At 47.8% G+C, this 13,281-nt stretch overlaps 1 long non-coding RNA gene across 1 annotated transcript; it reads left to right on the forward strand.

The window, feature by feature from the left end:
• The first annotated feature begins 17 nt into the window (after window positions 1-17).
• LOC109369857 lies at window positions 18-9,572 on the forward strand. Its single transcript, XR_002119449.2, has 2 exons — window positions 18-2,169; window positions 8,497-9,572. It is a non-coding gene; the product is annotated as an uncharacterized LOC109369857 (long non-coding RNA).
• Window positions 9,573-13,281: the final 3,709 nt, after the last annotated feature.

Below are 13,281 nucleotides of genomic sequence, written 5' to 3' on the forward strand. Positions count from 1 at the left end.
GAAGGAAGGAAGGAAATGAGAAAAGAAGGAAAGAAAAAGAAAAAAGAGAGGAAGAAAGAAAGAGAAAAGGCAAATGAACGCCCGCAAAGCCAATCTCAGGGCACTCAGTGCGGTTTCCCAGGCAGGCAGCGCGGCCCCATCCCGTCCCATCGGAGGTTGCCGTTCTCAGCATCCCTCCTCACCGCCAACGGGGGCAGAAAAACCCCGAACCCCGCGTTCCGTTTTTCTGTGTCCTTTCGGGGGGGGTTGAAATTTCGGTTTGATGTTTTATTGCCTCGTTCGCCTTTTCCTAAAAAGAGAGGAGCGGGCGCTGTGTGAGCACCCCCTCATCTCCCCTTACCCCCGGGCAGGGCCACAAACGAGAACTGCCATTTCACACCGATTTCACACCGATTTCACACCCATTTCACACCGATTTCACACCCATTTCCCCGGCGTTGCCGCTCCGCTGCTGCCCCGCGGCTCCGCGCAAATTGCGCCTCCGCTCCGCGCATCCTCCGCCCGCGGTCGGCCCCGCATTCACTCGACCGGCTCCGTAGGTGGCCGTGTATATTTTTGTTGAAGTAGTGTTTATGTTAATGAAAAAGGCTGAGATTACAAACAGACCACTGAACGCCCGGGATGTTGCTGCCGGATTGGTCTACGTTGTGTATTTTAAACCTAATCAGAAGCAAATATGATTTTTTTTCCCCCCTGTGTGTGTGTGTGTGTGTGTGTGTACGTGCATTATTCTAGCAGAAAGAAAGTATGGGATGTTTGGGGAGCCCCGTGCCACCCCTGTCCCTTTACCCCGTGATTTCAGAGCGGTGTTTTTCCCTGCACGGTTGGGGAGGGAGTGGGGGTGAAGGGAGAGGTGTCAGAGCAGCTATCCGAGAATTACCCCCAAAACAACGAAAACGATCCCACTGCTCCTAGAAAGGGAAAGGAAGGGCTCAGCTCATCCCCTCCGAACTCCCACCGACCCCATAGAGGGGTTTCCACGCTGGTGGCAAACGGGTGTGCATCCCTAAAGCCTCGGCTATGGGGTGGGGTGTGTTTGGGTTTTTTCTTTGCCGGGTGTCGCTGAAATCTGCATCAAAAATCCCCTCTAATTCGGCAGTGAAAAACGCCGTTTATAATTTGCCACATTAAAAATAGACAAATAGGTAGATAGGTAGATAGGTAGATCATATATTTAGAATTTCAGCCCTTGTAAACGCAAAGTGAGCAGGAATCAGTCCATTCATCGCTTAAAAGAGATCCTGAGGGCTGTTTGATTTTTCTTTCAGGGGTGAGCTGTGATTTTCTTTGATTTCAGTGCCTTTCAGGGTCTCTTTGATTCTGGTTTCCTTAACAAAAAATCACCCCTGAGACCCGTTCCTATCTCTGCTGGTGAAGGTTCAAAGAAAATAATCCAATTTTTGGAGACGTTCCTCTGCTGATCGATCACCCCCAGCACAGAGGGATGCATTTGGGGTCCCAGCAAAAGGGTTTCTCCCCCCCTCGACAGCTTTGCAAGCAAACGTGCGGCGGCTTTGGCATCGCCTTCCTTCCCAATATTTGCCTTTTGTGGGCAAAAGCTGTCGGTGGAGCACAGCTCTCCGGCACGGCCAGTCGGAGGATTTGTGTGCTCCGATGTTTTACTACTGTTACGATTCCTCATTGACTGAAAGTACAAAGAAAATTGCCGTGTAAACAAGTCGCCGTCTGAAGGGGATGTGGGAGAAATTCGGGGCAAGCAAAACCTTAGCAGGGATTTAAAGGAAGAAGGGAAACAAGGGGGAAAACATGACAGTCCTGTGCAAGGTTTTCTCTATGCAATGGCAGAATCACTTCGGAGCTGTGCAGGGTTTTTTTTTCCCCATGTTACCTGGGGCAGAAGAGAGCCCTAAAATGGCTTTTTCTCCCTTAGAATATCTGGATGGCATCAATCTGTCCCCCCACAGAAAGAGGTAGGTTCCAGCATGAGCCTTAGGGGGTTTCGTGGTTCTCCCACCTGGAACTAGCAATTTTTTTTTTTCCCCATCAAACTGTATATTTTGCATTCTTTCTTTTGGGGGGGCTAACCCCTTTTTTTTTTTTTTATTTTCCTAGCAACATTAAGCAATGCTGCAGAGGGATTGTCAACACCACAGCATTTGGCTTTGGGGAAAACATCACCGCTGTCAGAGCCAGGCAGGCCCTACAGAGGTGAGGGGCAGCAGTGTGGGGGTTGGTGGGCAGCCCCCATGGGGTGACCCACTGAAGGATGGGGACAGAGGACTGTCCCCACCTTGGCACACACATGCAGGCATGTGCACACGCATGTGCACACGTGTTCACACGCACACCCTCCTCTAACCCCGCATCCGACCGCTCCGCTCCCGAGCAGCACTAATGATGCCGCAGCACCAACGATGCGGTGCGAGGCAAAAAGCAGATGAAAGTGATGTCACATTAATGTCAGCTCACAACTCGAGCCCACACAGCCTTGATTGCTCTTATTAATCTTGCCAATTTGTCTGTCAGCACTCAGCTAATCCCTAAATAGCCTCCCAACAGGTGCTTTATGCTTCCGCCACATCGCTGCTCCCCGGCATCCCCCCTCCTTCATCCCCCCCGAGCCACGGAGCCCTCCTCAGTGACACCGACTCTCTCCTGTCCATCTGGGAGCAGCTCCTTCCCCGGGAGGGCTGGAGGGGAGAGAGGCAGCTTTGCAGATGTTGTTTAGTCTGTGCACAGAGGGCGCGGACCTGGGGGCTTCCAAATGGAAGCGATGGGCGGCGGGGAGAAAATCGTGATGATGGGATGCTGGAGAAAATCACCTGGTGTTGGGTGGGGGTAAATGGGGGATGAGTAACACCCTCCCCAACCTGGGGTTTGCTCACATAACTGCATTTATGGCTAGCACGATGGTTGCATTGCTTTTATGTATCGCTGGCTTGTTGGTTTTATTGAGATGGGAGGAAAGCGTAGCACAAAACTGAAGCTGCAGTGGAAAAGCCACATTACCCTGAGCAGCTTTATCCTGCAATTAAGCCGAGGGTCAAACATTTCCTTTGCTGTGCTATCAGAAAATCCACTGGCTTATTGCAGTGTATATTTAGCTGTGAAGTTCCCGCTGAGCTCAGAGTGGAAGGCTGAAATTATTGTGCTCCATCCTCCCAGCGCTCCTATTTAACACAGTAGTTTTAAACACAGGTTTTGCACGCAGGAAACCCTACGAACCACTAAAGTGGAGTGTAAGCTGCTTTCCTGCATTAAAAAAAAAAAAGAAAAGAAAGAAAGAAAGAAAAAAGAAGTGATATAGATACATGTATTTTGGTTTGGCTGCAGGCTGCATGGAGCAGCTCGCACGCAGCCTTCAGCCCCATGCGTTGCAGCTCACCTGGGGGATACTTTGCTCTGCAGGAGGAGCTGCCAAACCCAGCTCTGCTGGAGCAGGCTCCAATTTTACATCCGAAGTTGGCTCAGGCTGCTTCCAGCCCTGCGCTTAGCACTGCAGGAAGGAAGCTTTCAGGGCATCCTCCACTGCTCTTCCAAGAGAGTCACCAAGGGGAGCGTACCTGCTGCTAGAGCTTGGGGCTGCTCATCGTTAACCCTTGGGTGCTTCAGACCAGATCCTAAAAGCCCTCTAAAAACACCATTCACAACCACAAGCTGTTTCCCTCCATCCTGACCTGGATTTATCACTGGGAGACAGATAGATTTTTCCTTCTTTCTCCCCATCCATTTATTTCACCCAATAAGACGATCCATCACGGCGCGCTGGAACCGACCTACGATCCGGGGATATTCTTAGATACTCAGCATGTCAGGAAACGGCTCACAGCCCCACTTGATGCAAATATTTGGACGAGCGAGAGGTAGGAAGGATTGTCCAAATGTTTACTGAAGGCTGTTGATAGCCCAAGGATTTATAACTGGAGCATAATGTCTGCCCCCACACAGCTCCTCTAGCAGGTGCATCCAGTTTCAGCATGACACATGGTATGTGCGTGCTCTGGGAACGGGGATGCAGGAGAAAGTGCTTTCACAGGTCTCGCCTCCCTCTTCCCATCTCCATTAAGGTTTGGAGAGGCAAGACGGGAGCCCAGGACCAGCTCTGGTGATAGAGAGCCCCAGCAGCAATTCGCATCTGAAGACAGAACATAAGCACTGAGCACTTCGGGTTGGAATTTCCCAAGTGAAACCAAGGCTCTGAATTATTTAGGCCCATTGTCACACTCCTTCAGTGCTGAGATGGAGAAATTCGCATCATTCTAGCTATTGCTCTTTGCATTTCACTTCCTAACTCGCACCATCAGGGTTTGATCTCTTTTGTCTCACAATAATCCCTAATTACTGTTGAGGGCACATCACTGGTAACTGATTGGGTTTAAGCTTTTCTGGTGTTCAAGGAGCTGCAGTTTTCTGATGGCTTTGAGGACCCCAATAGAAATGCCCCAGCAACCATTGCCAGGCAGCCCCTACACCTCTAAGAGAGAACAACAAACTCAAAGCAGATCATGTTGGCCAACTAGAGTTGGAGATACACTGAACAAAAGTTTCAGTACCTTGCCCAAGGCCAACGAGCAAAGGCATTCAATGGCAGAAAGAAGTCAGTTTGCTGATACCCTGTCCTGCGTGATCTGTTGCCTTGATGCCCTCAAGTCGCATCCCATACAAGATCAGTTTGCTGTGGCTTTGTGTAGCTGAGCCTTGAAAACCTTCAAGGACAAAGCCCATCAGCCACGCACACAGATAGTTCAGGCAGCAGAGGAACTGTTGGTGCCCTTGTGCCCACCCAACCAGGCTCTCAGACTCTGCCAGTGGCTGCTTTGTCTGTAAGCATTCCTACATTGCATCACTGAGAATCCCATGGAACAGGAGAAATGAGCACGGAGCTGAGTCACTCAAGCCTGCTAATCGACTTTTCCTCAACCAATTAGTAGATTTTGACTATGCTAGGAACAAGAACACATGCACTTAGCATGCTGCAGGCGCCCAGACAACGTGATTTTCTGTGTAAGGAGCAGCAATTGTATCTGCTGCAGAACAGCCTTTAATTCATTGCAGCCCTGGATGGCAGAGTTTGCTGACTGCTCAGGCAGGAATACAATGGCCCTATTGTTTTGCTAAGGGAGGATTTCTTTGTTGCACGCTGATGTGTAAACTGTATGTTTTCTATTTGTTACCTGATTCGTTTCAATGGAATCCCTCAGATAGGCTTAAGGTTGTCTGCTGTGCTGCACTGAGCAATGGGAGAAATTCTGGGAGGCTGAGGACCTGGTTATTAGTGTTCCCTCTATGTGGCTTGCTTGGAAAGAAGGAAGAGAATTTGGTGTTTTTCATGGGAGCAGAAACTGCATAATAAAATATATGGGGGAAAAAAGTAGTAAGTGCTCAAATTCCGAAAGTCATCTTTTGTGCTCGATGAAGGTTTTCTTTATATACCAAAAGAATTCAGTCCTGGTTTTGGTGTCACATTCTCAGTGTGACCTTAAAAGTGTAGCTGTAACTCAGACTAATCCAGATTTCTCTCTCCTTGAACCCATTTCTCAACAATCACCCAACAGTGTGGAAATGTGTTTCCTAGATGAGAATCTTGAGCCATCAACAGGCCCCAGGCCAGAGGGATTCTGCAAATGGATATGGTGGTCATGCTATGCACAGCCCAAAGCCTTCTTCACAGCTGTGCCAACCATGTTTCCATACCAATCTCTCCAATTTCTCTTCGTGTTAGCAGTGGGATTATCTCCCTGGACTTGCTGGGTTGTGGTATGGGGACAGTCTCCCTACAGATCTCCTTCCACAGGTTCTCCTCTCCCCAGACCCTTTGTGTAGATGGAGTAAATCTGGGGTTCAAAAGATTGGTAAAAGGATTGGATTAAAGGCGTTGCAGCCCAAAAATACAATCCTAAAATCTGAATTTGCCTGTCATCTGAACCCAGAAGCATCCACATTGCATGGGGGCAACAGCAAGCTGCAGCAGAAGAGAGGATCTTCTGCAGATATGTTCTCTGGCCTCTGTCAGAGCAGTTTTAGAAGAGGAAGACTGTGGATATCCAGTTAAAAACTGCAAAACCAGTAGGATCTGGGCCAGGCTTAACCAAAGCAAAAATAAATCAGCTCAGTCACTGGTGTGTTTCAGTGCATTTGGGCTTAGAGGCGATGTGGGCGATGGCTTGTGGTCCAGACCAGCGTGGTGATTTTAGCTATATATAATTAGATGTTTTTTCTGCTGCAAACCATTACTGACAGATTGAAAGGGTTTTATTCTGCAGGATTTTTCCTGCCTCGTCTGCCAGGGAGCAAGCAGGCCTCACTCAAACTCTGCTTCGTTGGTGTAAATCACAGCATGGGGCTACCTTATCTCAGCCAGAGCCCCCGTGCAGGAATGCTGCTCTGTCCAGCCCTCAGGCCACCCACCCCTGATCCCAGGCTCCAGCATCTGCTCCTGGCTCAAGCTCTGACCCTTCAGAGACATATTTTTGCAAGGTCAGGAGGTTGGGTGGTAAAAGGGGAGTGGAGAATAGCAGGGAAACAGTGAAGGCTGGCTCTGCAAAGGGATTTCAGGAGGATGTTTACACTCGCCATTAAATGCAGGCTTGAGCCTGTTTTCTTCTCCAGATTCACTGCCCATCTGCACTGTTTGCATGCAAGCATGCATGAGGTACAGGCACGGTCCCAGCTTCAAAGCCTTCTGGATGAGGGTGGTCCATGCATGCTCTGAACCCTTGGGCCCTGGTTGTGCAACTTGGGCCAAGCACAGCAAGGTAGGAGCAGTGAGACAGCCAGCCCTGCTGGGCATCTCTGGGTCCTTCACAGGCAACAAGAATGCTTTCAGTTAAAATGTCATACAGAAAAACCATATGGAAAAGAGGTGGAAGAAGGACTGGATGTGGCTTTGGGCAGTCTGGTTTAGTGGTTGGAGACCCTGCACATAGCAGGGGGATGAAACTAAATGATCATTGTGACCCTTTTCAACCCAGGCCATTCTATGATTCTATGATTCCATGATTCCATGATTCTATGATTCTATGATTCTATGATTCTATGATTGGGTCAAGGGCCTTTCCAAGAAACAGCTGCGGAGGGGTTGCTGGACATGGCCTGTCTATCATCAGGAACAAGGAGAGACTGTGCTTGCATCACTCCAGGAGACATTTTGATTAAGAGAGAGTTCCAAGCAAAATTCTAATTTTCTTAAACTGTTAAACTGAAAATGGGTTTACAAAATGACTTTCTGTGCAGACATTTGGGTATAAATCTTTTCCTGAATGAAGAGGAAAATATCATTTCCTTTCCTATACGAGCTGATCTCAATGTAGGAGATGAAGACTCCAAGCTTTTCCCAATGAAGTTGAGGGTCCGCTGCCCAATAGATTGGGTTGTGTGGTGAATTCTTCCCAAACTACTCACTGCAGTAAACTATCTAAGCTGCTACTGAGCCTTTCAGCGAGTGGTTGAATCACTAAGCCTGAGCTCTGGGAAGGCAGCTCCATCCATCCCAGCCCAGGCTGCACCTCCCTGGGGCTGGGTGCCATCCCCAACGATCCCATCCCCATCCAACAGCCCCGAGGCCAAACCACCCACTGCAGCGTCTACGAGTACAAATCCCATTCCAGCCCTTGCTTTCCTACATGGGAGCTTGCATCCTTCCCTCCTCCCTCCGCCCTCCCTGGTGGTGCAGCTGCTCGGCTCTGCGAGGGAAAGGCTCCCAGATGTGCTTGAGAGGGAGCGGGCAGAGTCCTGAATTCCACTCCGTGCTGTGCGGACTCTTTGTATATTTTGTTTTAAGGAGAAAATATGCATCGAGTCCTCGGAGAAAGGCTGGGGACCAGGCACGTCCCTGTGATCACAACGAGCATAGGGACTGCAAGCCATCCACACTTGGCTTTTCTCTGCTTGTGGGATGGCAGCTCTCGGCATCAGCAGCAGCTGAAGCCCATCTGCATTACATAACAGGTCCCTACACCCTTCGCTGGCTCAAAGCACCCTTCCAGAAAATGGGATTTTCTGCTAAAAGAAACCCCAAAAATCAGGCACCTAACCGCTCACATTTGCTATTTTTGGTATTTTTGGCTCACGAGCCGTGTGCCATATCAGATCAATAAATATTCACACACTCCTAAGTGCTTTGTGGACTAGGTTTCATTGCATTTCAAGCGCATTTAGCTGTGGCACTTGGTAGCTACATGGTTATTGCGTGAGACAGTACATTTATGAAGTGTTGGCCTTCATTTAGTTAATCATTTCATTGATGTGCAATATAAAAACAGTATGAAACTAATTGTTTCCATAGAAACAGGAACCCAGCAAATTATTTCGTATCACAGCTTGGCAAAAGAAAAAGAAGAAACTGCTGTAATTGTTCCCATTAGCAAAACACAGAGGATTCATGCTCAATCTCTACTACACTCAGCCTCACTTCTGCTGTGAATTAAGGGACGAAAAGTCAGCACAGAACCACAGAAAAAAAAGCACAGAAACAAGCTGCGCTTTATTGAGTATTTGTTGTTCTGCCACCAAAACAATTTCCTTTCTGCTTTACAGGTTTCTGGCCAGCAGCTCCAAGGACTGTCACAACCATGCTGTATGTTTGGGATCGTCATGCAATGGAGCTTTAAGTGTGAATGGAGGACATCCTGGCCCCACTAAAGGTGGGATAAGAACAACTCTCACCTCGAGGGTGAGTGCTTAAAAGTGGAAGCAAAGCTAGCTGGTGGAGCAAGTGATGGGGGCAGGCCTCCCTGAGATGCAAATCAGCCCACGTGCACTCAAAATGACCCAAACCACAACCTTATGGAGGCTCTTTTGGCTGCACTGATGACAGAGACAGTTCCCACCATCTGTAGATTTCCTCATCTTGGCAGCTCAGAGAGGAGCAGCAAGTCCTAGCTAAATGCCTTGTGGTCCAGATGCTATGAACCATCCACCCTGGTTCCAGTAAGAGCAGTGCCCCTACAACAACATGGTAAGCAGCTGCAAGGAGGTTTGAGGGTTTGAGCCATCCCAGGGTGGAGGTCAACTCCTCCATCCCCACGTTTGTCATAACCCCAAACCCAGCCACAGCACACGCAATGATAAAAAGGGAGCTGGCAGCACAAAACTCATCCTGATTTCCAGGCTGATGTCTGCACAACTCTACTGGCTTCTCCAACAGAACCAAGAGACACAGACCTGTTTTGTCCCAAGATTTCCCACTAGCCTAATTACTGCTAATTGTACCACTTGTCTATCTCGCCAGCCGCACCCTGAGCAACGCTGATAGGATATCAGTGAGATAAGGAGCACTTGGATAGCACAGGTAACAGAACTTTGGGAGGGGTTATCACCACTACCACCCTCCTTTGGGGGGACACTCAGGTCCTAAGGATGTGTGCAGGGGCTGGCATCCAACTGTAAGCCTTTTGGGAAAAGCTACCGTGGGTTTTGGTGACTGTATCTGCAAGCTGCAGAGAAGCAAGCTGGCATTCATTTCATAGTAATTCCTTTAAATTTGCTTAGCATGCGGATTATTTGTATGAGCTGTTTTTGTTGTTGTTAACACAACACTGTGAAATGGAGGTTTCATCATTTCATTTTTTCCCCCCCTCCCACAGAGAAATAAATGCTGTTCTTTTAACAAATGCTGTCTCTCTCACTTCATTTCTTATTTCTCCCCAACTCTGCTGGCCTACCTGAAACAATTCAGCTCCCACACTGGCACTAGGTAGGGATTTCTATCACCTGCTTGCTAAAGAAAAGACTTGGATAAGACGTTCTTATTTGAAAACATTTTTGGTAAATGACTTGCAGTAAGAATTTTCACACCCAGAGATATTTTTTTGTTAGGTGTATTGTCTCCTCAGCACATACAGCTTCTGGCTGTGAGTATATAAGAGCACATCACATCTGGCAGCTAAAACACACTGGCCACATCAGCAGCTACACGTTGTCTTGCACTCGTGTCTCAGAGCTTCCTGATGCTCAGCAAACATCACTACTGCACTACATAGAGGCGGGTGTGCTACACAGCTTGGCTGAGCAGGCAACTCATGGCTGTGAGTCCCTCACCTGAGGCTTGGGATGTTGTCCATGTCCATTGCTCCATGTTTAAGAGCAACACTGGAAGACTGGGAAGCCAGTTAGGCAGGCAGGCAGACAGGACATTTTCTTCTATAAGGTACCCCAATCATCTGCTCTTCCTTTCAGAGTCCGGTCTGCATTCACATTGGTTTAAGTTACCAGAGTTTCTCATTGTCTTACAGTGAAGCTCATAACAAAGCCTGTGGCCAGCTCTTTCTTTGATAATTCCTTTCCCCCATTTGTTTATCTCAAGTACTGAGCTTTGTTCCAGTCCCAAAACCAAAAGCCTTTCTACCCTGTTCTCTCCTTGACTTGTTGCAGATGTAACGAAATAAATCTTTAGAAAGAACAAACCTTCACTTCCTCTCTCAGTCACAAAGTCCAGGAAAGAAAAATAAATCACAACGTGAGCTCACCCACTCTTGGAGGATACCACGCTGCTCCTGAAGGCCACCACTCAAACTGGAGGTGTCCATCCCTCAGAGAGATCAATGAATGCAGCAAATTAATGAGCAGCATCAATTCGAGCTGTGCCCAACCAGCCCCAAAAACAAAGCCACGTGTAGTGCTATGAGCCAGGCAATCCTAATTCTCCATGTTACTCTTCCATTCTATGGCCTTTGGTGGGACAAAGAGTTGGCAGCCATGAAATCACCATTTTATGTGTGGCCAAAGTCAAGAGTGGATAAAAGCTTGCCACGATCAGTCTGAATCATGGTTGATGTGATGGCCAGCAATGGTCAGGAGTGGCACTGGGCTGCTGGTGTGCTCCCAGCATTCATCCCTTGGGCACTGTGGGCCAATGAGCATCTCTGGCTCATCCCAAAACTCTGCCCCTCATCTCCCCTGACACCAACCTAATGCCTTTTAAACTGGAACTGGAAAAATCAGCAGCAGGGTGTGTTTGTTTTTCTCAATTGGCCGTGGCAAAGAGGTAGAAATACACCTCCAAACAGCATTTCTTCCTCTCTTGAGAGAAGTCTCCATATGAGAGCTGTGTTGCTCAGGAGGGCTCAAACCATCTCTAAATGTGACCAAATTACAACATCTGTGTCTCCAGTTGACACAGGTCTAAGATAAAGACAGATTGGCTTTAAGCTGGAAGTATAAAACTGTACAGAAGCAGCGATCTGGATTTACACCAGATAGCTTTTATTCCTTCAAGGATACTCAGGGAGAGATGAACCATAAGATACCCACAAATTGTGCTGAAGTCAGAAGACATTTGGCCCAGACACTTCAGAGGGCTGAAATGAGACTTTCCTCCTTCTTCTTCTTCTTTTTTTTTAAACAAGAGATCTTTGCAGTTTTGAAACAATCTGTACAGTTAACATCGAAGAAAGTGTAATTAGACACTTCGAGGACTGGAAGAAATTAACTCCAACCACAGACTGTCACTCAGACCATTATTTAATTATTCTCCCCAAATGCTCAGAGCACTTAGTTTTAGAATAACAGGAAAGAAGTCTAACTCCTCACCAAGAGCTAAGTCTCTGGATGGAGACGCAATGGGTTCCCAAGCCATAGGATGGGGACAGGAACGAGCGCCTTGGGCACAACTTTGGGCTCTGAAGGATGTGATTGATGCCTGAATGGCTGGAACACAGTCAACGGGAGTGCCCGGCCCAAGGTACAACAAGCTGTGGGAGAGAAGATCGCCTTCAGTTTCCAACATGCCAAGGAAACCGCTGAGAAATTGCTGTTTTCCTTCTTCTGCAGCACCGGGCAGAGCCGTTGACTCACCCCTCGCTACAGAAGCCTGGCTAGAAAGAGATTATTGTGATTTCTGACTGTTTCTTTCCTAACTACAAAAGGCCCCATTCATCTGGGCTAATTTTGACGGGAGAGCAAGGGGTATCAGTAGCATGAACTGTATCTGAGCGTCTCGACCGCATTTCAGCAAGCCATGCCTGTTGGCCAGTTCCAGCCGGTGAAATGGATATCCTCCATTTCAAGCTTTTTAGTGGATCAATTCTCTGGTTCTAAACAGAGGTATCTTTTCTGGCCGTGGCAAGTTTGAGAAGTACTGACGAAGCAGAGACGGCCATTTTCATGGCAAGAACAAGAGGCCATTTAAAAAGGGGGAAAAGGCTGTTCTGCACAATCAATGCACCAACATTCATCTACCTACATGCACCCTGCGTGTGCACCAAGGCTGTGTCTAGAACAGTGAATCTCTGCCTTCTTTCCAAGGGCTGAACAAAACATATTTTATTTTTTGAAAATTTTGCTCTATTGTGAGCCTTCTTGGAGCTCAGCTGGGACTGCCTGCGTGTGTGGGAAGGGCTGGAACGTAATTGCTTTCAGCAGATATCACTGTAGTCTGTAATTAAAACATACGAGGCTGCCAGCTTCAAATTTTCTAAGTGATTTCATCTGTATTTGGGTGATCACTTCTCTCTGAGAGGCTTGCATTAAATGATATTTCAAGTTCCAGTGCACCAAATGGGTGAAAAATGATTTTGTCCTCTCCTTCTTGTAGTTCTACAAGAGGGACAATCTAGGCAGCTCGGAGAGGCAGAGCTCATAAGCACATCCCATCGCCAAGGAAATGCTTGGTGAAAGCTGCTCAAGAAGTGCTGCTCCAGAGACAGAGCGGAAGGTGTTGATAAAAAGTTGTTAAAGAAAAGGGGGGGGGAGGAGGAAAGAAAGGCTAACAAAAAAATCTGGCACCTCCTAAATCAGAGTGACAATTTCAGTGCAGTGTTTACATGGGGTAGTAAAAATAAATTGCCTGAGACTGATTATACCCACATGGCACTCTCCAGCCAACAGGGATGTCCCCCAGTATGGAAACCCAACACAGGGAAACACATGGCAGTGGCAACCCTCAACCCACTGGGGCCAGCACTGCTTCCTTCCTTGCCTAAATAGGTGGAAGCAGCAGCGAGAAGAGGGACGTGCAACTCCCCACCAATGGACATGATCACTTTGAGAACCATATTTGGCTTACAAGGCTACTGCTGCTGAGTCCTACAAGGGCTGTGGGCAAATGAGCAGAGTGGGTTTGGGGCATCCTCCAGCTTTCACAAAATAGGCCTGCTGGATCAAGATGGGTAATGGAAGAAGGCAAAGATGATAGCATCACTGTTAGAATTGTAATGAGTCACAAATGCTATTTTGATGGTTTTGTTTGAAAGATGTACACAAGAGCCGACTGATGTAACTAAAGATCTCCTAGGTTTTGTAATCAGCACGGTCACAAATGAAGGTAAACCTACTTTCATGTGGTAGAACACATGAATAGGCTCCCCAGTAAAATAAAATAAA

This window comes from Meleagris gallopavo, chromosome 13, assembly GCF_000146605.3.
Source record: "Meleagris gallopavo isolate NT-WF06-2002-E0010 breed Aviagen turkey brand Nicholas breeding stock chromosome 13, Turkey_5.1, whole genome shotgun sequence".
Lineage (NCBI taxonomy): Eukaryota > Metazoa > Chordata > Aves > Galliformes > Phasianidae > Meleagris > Meleagris gallopavo.